This window comes from Geospiza fortis, unplaced genomic scaffold, assembly GCF_000277835.1.
Source record: "Geospiza fortis unplaced genomic scaffold, GeoFor_1.0 scaffold422, whole genome shotgun sequence".
Lineage (NCBI taxonomy): Eukaryota > Metazoa > Chordata > Aves > Passeriformes > Thraupidae > Geospiza > Geospiza fortis.
In genome coordinates, this window is record NW_005054545.1 from 545,981 (window position 1) to 552,665 (window position 6,685).

Sequence of the window (6,685 nt, forward strand, 5' to 3'; positions counted from 1 at the left end):
TTCAGGGCCAGGAGCGGCACCTGAGCGCTCCATTCCTCAGTTTCCCCTCTCTGGAAGGGCTGGCAGCCTGGTTCTCTGCCAAGGCTGGGTCACCTCCAGCAGAGCCGGAGCTGGGCATGTGCTGCAAGGCCCCTGAAGCCACCGAGCCCCACAGCTCCTGCCAAAAGCTGCCAGAACCCAACCACAGAGGCCATGGCTGTGAGCACCCGCTGCTGGGAACCAGAGATCCCCTCCTTGGGCTTGAGTGCTTCAGCCACAGAGCCACGACCTGGCCTCTCCTGCTGCCTTGGAAACGTCTGGAAGCTGCAGGGGATCCAAAGGGACGAGCATCTTCCCACACCTCACACCCCACTGGTCACCTGCAGCAGCCCAAGGGGGTTTGGGAACACCTGGAATCAAACACCTGGAGGAAAAGGCAGTCCCGGTGCCCCAGCAGGACCCTGTGCTCCTCAAAGGCAGGAGCACCACGGTGCAGCTGACCCTGACCCAGCCAGGGCCATGGGAATGATCCTGAGCAGCGCAACTGGTGGAGGGGATCAATACCATGATGGATCTCTGCTTGCCAGCTCTTGTCATCGGGAATTTTTAAACCGTTTTTCTATTACACATTGGGACAGTTGCAAGAGAAAAATCAGAGCCATCATCCAGGGCCTCTTCCACAACAAACCCGAGTGACTGAACCAACCCAATGTCCTCTCACAGTTCCCCTGCAGCCCAGCCTGTGTCACCCTCGCTGCTGTCACCATGGCCACAGCAGTGGCCTCGCTGCATCTCCCTGCCTGGTGCACGTCAGCAAGACCCTGCCCGAGCAGTTTTGGGTGGAAAGGGACACGGTTGAGGTTGGATTTGCTGTTTGCTCCCTGTAGAGGATTCAGGAACCCCTAAAGGGAAGTCCAGCAGCGAATGCCTTGCATCCCAGTGTGCAGATACAGGTGCCACCCTTCTCCCTGCCCTGACTGCCCCTTCCCAGGGAGAAAGGCACAGGCTGGTTGGTTGCTGGGTGCTCTCCCCATCCCAGCAGCGTCTCCATCCTGTCAGCAGCCCCTGCAGAGCCCTCAGGGAGCACGGGCAGAGCTCCTGCACAGCACAGCCCATCCCCACAGAAAGGGTCCCCTCACTGCAGCTCCATTGCTGAGCGCTTTGGCAGCCTGGAGAGGTCCCCAAGCTGCAGCTGCTGAGAAGGCACTCAGAGGATGGCAGCATTGGTTCCTGAGCAGGCTTTTCTCTCTCCCACTCTGTTCCCAGTGCAGCTCCAGTGCTGCACATTCCCAGAAACGGAACCAAACCCCGTTGCAAAAGCCCACAAACCCCATTGCAAAAGCCCACAAACCCCACTGCAAAACCCATCTTGGGGAAATGCAGATCCCAGCAATGCAGCTCCTGGTGCAGAGCCTTGCAGGGCAGGGCAGGGCAGGGCAGGGAAGGCTGTCCCAGCATCCCTTCCTCTCCTCTCTGCAGGCCGTGTCTGCCTGCTGCTCATTGTTCGCTGATGGTCAGCGTGCTCCTGCATGCAGACGCTGTTCCCAGCTAATTATTGCAGCGCTGCCGGGCTGGGGAGCGCCGGGCAAAGCCCAGGCTCTGCTCGGAGCCCGTGGATCACGATTTCTCTTTGTCTGTACCTTTGATAACCGCCTTTGTGGGGTCACGAACCTGTGTGATCGGGAGCCTTTCAGCGCTGCTGCCGGTGAGGGATAACGGCTTTGGACATCGCCTCGGGCTCTCCATCCCTGCCAGGACCCAAACCTGCCTCTGCTGCCATTCCCAGGGAATCAAACAGAGCCATGGCCTCCTAGGGCAATCAAACAGAGCCATCGCCTCCCAGACAACCCCGGCAGGGGAACAGAATGGGGACAAGAGCCTTTTTTGCCTTTTCCCCCCATTCCCAGGGGGTTTCGGACACGGGTTCCGGCGAGGAGCGGCTGTGCGAGGCCAAGAGCACCATCTATAGGCACCGTCTATAGGCAGCTCCCGCTGCCTCCCAGCCCCGCAGAAACACGGAGCAGTTAATAATTATTCAGCACTAATCACTACAATAGAAGAATCATAGGCAGTTATTTAGAAATGATTGTTTCCCCTCGGTTATTACTTATGACAGTGAAAGGAAGTATCAAGTAGTCAAACCCACATGTATATGGGAAGCTGAGTGAAGGATCAATGGGAATTTAACCAGCACTTTGCACTATTCTTCCTCTTTAGAAGAGCCTTGTCAAGTGATTTTTTTCTCTCTCTCCTGTTCATCATGTCTGCTTGGGAAATGAAAAGGATTTTTCTTTTCCTAGCGCTCCTTATCCCTTCCTCTCCTCGGATTTTCCCACAACTCCGAGCTCTGGCTCCTGCCTCTGGATCCGCTGGTTTGAGCTGAGCTGAAATTAACTCGGGCTTTTTCTTGCTAAAACAAACTCTGGTTTCATTAAGTGCAAGGGCAGGAGAACAGAAAGTCTCCGGATCCCGAGTTCCAGAGTGCCTTGTTACTGTCAGAAACACAATTGCCTGTGCCGGGGCTGTGTCAGAATTCCAGGTGCAGACAATGTGCCATTTTTAATCATCTTCCCACAGCTACGAGCTGAAAGAAAGGGGATCATACAGAGGAGAGCACAAAAATAACCCTGGAAAGAGCCCAGCAATATTTAGTGATGTTAAAAAATCAAATACAACATGAAAACATCGGCCAGGCTGGCCCGTGCCAGGAGTGACAGGGTCACCTTCTCCTCTTCCTTCCTTTGGCTCCTGAGCGTGACCCAAGCTCTGCACCCCACTCCCACCTCCTTCTAAACAAATATTCTTCTGCATGCTCATGTTTCCCCCTGCAGGGCTGCACATGTCCCTGCCAGGAGCAGGTCACAAGCCAAGCAAAGTGGCCAAGGAAAGGTCACCTGAGAGGAGGCTGAGGGCCCCTGTGGCCTCTGGTGCCCCTCTGGGGCACAGCTGGGTTCCAAAGTGTCCCCAGAGTGTCCTGTGAGCCCAGGGTCACCCAGCAGAGTGGGGACAGGGGCTGAGAGCAGGAGCTGAGCCTTCCCCAGACCAGCCATGAGACTGGGCATCCATCCATGGCTTTGGAAATATTCCCCATCCCAGCTGCAGACCTGATCCAGCTGTGCTGACCCCATCCAGCTGTGCTGACCCCATCCTCCAAGGCAGGACAGGCTTTGCTGGAGCCTGCCAGGGGCGCTCAGGGCTTGGCTCAGAGGGGGTGAGGAGTTAATTATTGGCCCCTAATGAAGGAGTGTCCACACCCACACAAAGGTCCCAAATGCAGCAGGGCCCGTGGTGACACAGCTGTCCCCTCTGGAGGGGTGCACATCCAAAGGGGGTCAGGCTGGCGCTTCCCAAAATCTCTGCACCTGAATTTCCCCAGGGAGCTGTGCTGCTGGAGAGTTCCAAGGCAGGACAGGCTTTGCTGGAGCCTGCCAGGGGCGCTCAGGGCTTGGCTCAGAGGGGGTGAGGAGTTAATTATTGGCCCCTAATGAAGGAGTGTCCACACCCACACAAAGGTCCCAAATGCAGCAGGGCCCGTGGTGACACAGCTGTCCCCTCTGGAGGGGTGCACATCCAAAGGGGGTCAGGCTGGCGCTTCCCAAAATCTCTGCACCTGAATTTCCCCAGGGCTGGCTGAATTCCTCCTCAGGGCTGCCCCTTGCCCAGCTCACTGAAGGGGTGTCCTGGGGGAGAAGCATCTCCACAACGGAGTTCAGGTGCTTGCTGTGATTAAGAAGCTGCTTTAGCAATAAATCTCCCCTGCCCGCTCCCTGCTCTGCTCTCATTGGAAATCTTTAGTTCCTTCATCATAAAGAAATGAGTATTTCAAGCTCCCTGTCCTAATGAAGGTAAAATACTGAGCATATTGTCAAACACGCTGTGGCTCTGCCTTCTATTCCACAATAATCTTTCTAATTCTTCTGTAGGCGCCGTGTATCACTGCCAGTGCCAAGCGGAATGAAATGCAAACCAAAATGATTTTAAACCCTAATTCCATCTCTTTTTTTTCCCTCTTGTCTGAGGAGATGGAGATTTTTTTTTTCTCCCCCTGCATAATAGGTGGGAGCGGGGTGGAACTGGAAATCCTTTGATTTGTGGCTCTGGCAGTGTTAATCTGCTGCTGCAGATTCTGCAAAGCCTCCTGCGAGGGATGGAGGAGTGCAGAGCCTGCTCAGTGCTCCAGACTCCTTCCAGGATTCTCAGGAGCTTTGTCAGGGAAGGGAGGGGGATGTTCCCAGCCAAACACAAACCCAGAAGTTTGTAGAACTCCTTCTCCTCAGGTAGCTCAGCCAGCCCCAGAGGAAGGCAGAGCAGACACTGCTGTACTGCACCACAAGCTCATTTTAAACACTGCTCTCAGTTTGGTTACAATCACAATGAGCAGAGGCTGGTAAAGGGTGAAAACAACAAAAGAAGAAAACTTCAAGAGCACCAACCCTTTAATTTCCCCCGAATTTCCATCTCACCTGCTCCTGCAGCAGCTCCTTGCAGCTCTCTCAGTGCGCAGGGCACCAGCGTGGGGAGAGCTCAGGTGCAGCCCTGCAGGGAGCTCTGCTACAGCCCAGGCACTCTGGGGCTCCCCTGTGCTGCCTGCCCCATCCCAGAGGCTGCCCTGGGCCAGGGAAATGGGGATCATATGGAGACACTCATTCCATGTGTGCCAGAGCTGACTGCAGCACGGCCCTGGCTTTAACTGATGTCTCGGATCATGTGTGGGGAGTGTATCCAGGGAGTTTCCACCTCACAGATGTACAGAGGGGGACCTCCTCTGGCTCCTTTCTTTGCCTCAATACCCAGCAAGGGGCCCAGGAATATTGGGGGATTAATGTCACAACAGAGGGAAAAAGTCTGCCATTCAATCTATTTAAACATTTGATTTCACCAGTGCACCAATTAGACATTCCCTGTCTAAAGAGACCACGGATTAAAGCAACAGCAATGCTGAAAAAATCATAATCTCTTTGGAGATCTGTCTGCGGACGGATCTTTTCTCTCAAATGATCAAGGCAAATATATGAAATTGAAAAAAAAAAAAAAGAAAAAAAGAAAAAAAGACCTCTTAGAAGTAAACTTTAGGGCTATGTGAATAATTTCCCCGTTCTTGTCTGAGCTCCCTTTCATGAGCTGCTTTTCCTTTCCCTGGCACCTTCTCCCTCGAGCCCATTTGCATTCCCCTAATTAAGGAGCTGCCAGCCCTGCAGATGCCACTGAGTGCCCTCTGTGGGGTCTGCAGGAGCCCAAGTGCCCAGGTCTGGGATGAACCCACCCAGAGTGGAGCCCCAGCTCCTGCTGGGCACAAACTGACCCCAAACCCCAACCCCGACCCCAAACCCTGACCCCAAACCCCAAACCAGGGAGCTCCACTGCAGCTCCCACCAAAACCAGGGCAGAACTGGGATTTTCCCCAGTGTCACCCCAGAGGTGTCACAGGTGTCTCCACTGGGCTGCTGGCTCTTGGCAAGCTGCTCTGCTCCTACCAAGTTTCCTTCTGACAAAAGAAAACCCCAAATCTGCATTTTCCCTCCCCAAAGCCACTCAGGGTGGTGGCAATGGCACTTCCTTGGTGCCAGCCTGGTGCCCCTGGGCACTGGGATCTGGGATGAATCCTCTTTATTAATGAATCCTCTTTATTCATGAATCCTATTTATTTATGAATCCTATTTATTAATCCTATTTATTTAACCCCATAATATCCTATGGGGTATTAAGAAAGACAGAATCTCATCCTGAGGAATAAAAAAAAAAGCCCCAAAACTCCTGTCCAAGCCCCCCCTGTGTCATTCTCAGGCTGTGGCTGGCAGCAGAGCCACCCCCATGTGCTGTGCACCAGGAAAAGCAGGGAGGGGATCAAACTGACAGGGAAGGGGTGGATCACAAAATCAGGAGAGCAAGTGGATTAAACAGGATCACAAAAGCAGGAGAGCAAGTGGATAAAACAGGATCACAAAAAACAGGAAAGCAAGTGGATCTAAGCAGGATCACAAAAGCAGGAGAGCAAGTGGATCGAAACAGGGTCACAAAACCAGGAGAGCAAGTGGATTAAACAGGATCACAAAACCAGGAGAGCAAGTGGATAAAACAGGATCACAAAAAATAGGAGAGCAAGTGGATCTAAGCAGGATCACAAAACCAGGAGAGCAAGTGGATCAAACAGGATCACAAAAAGCAGGAGAGCAAGTGGATTATTTCTGCCAGCTCCAATCCCTCCGTGGCTCTGCCAGGACCTGCTTCCAGCGCCTCTCTCCTGATTTAGATGAGTGGAAGGTTTAAATGGGGAAGTTTTCCTTGGCAAATGTGTTCTGGCAGCTGAACTGGACCAGTTAAATTTACCCAGCCCAGACAAAAGGAACAGGCTGTGTGCAATCAGGAACTTTGGTGGTTTTCTCTTTTATGATTTCTTGGGTGAGGGGTTTGGCTCAGGGAGAGGGGAGAGAGGGCAGGGGGAACCCAAAAGTGCAGATCAGGCAAATCTAACCAACGTCTGAATTCCTTGGTGCTGCAGCATCCTCAGGCTCAGCTCCTGTGCCTTGCAGGGCTTTGACCATCCCAAGGTCTCACAGGCAGCCCAAAGCCAAGCCCCAGAGCCCGTTTCTCTGTCAGCTGGGGCAATTCCCAGCCCAGCAGAGCCTTGTCTGGCTGTGGCTGCTCCTCACACCCGTGCAGGAGGCACCAGGGGGTTCTCCAGGAGGATCTGACCCGTCCCTCCCTT

At 53.6% G+C, this 6,685-nt stretch overlaps 1 protein-coding gene across 1 annotated transcript in view; it reads right to left on the reverse strand.

Annotated features, from left to right (window-relative positions):
- The window catches only part of PLXNA2 (plexin A2), a 137,533-nt gene extending 133,073 nt beyond the window's left edge, over positions 1–4,460 (reverse strand). The window contains 1 exon segment of the mRNA XM_005429368.2: positions 4,443–4,460. The gene's annotated coding sequence lies outside the window, so the exon portion shown is untranslated.
- Between the last annotated feature and the right edge of the window lie 2,225 nt (positions 4,461–6,685).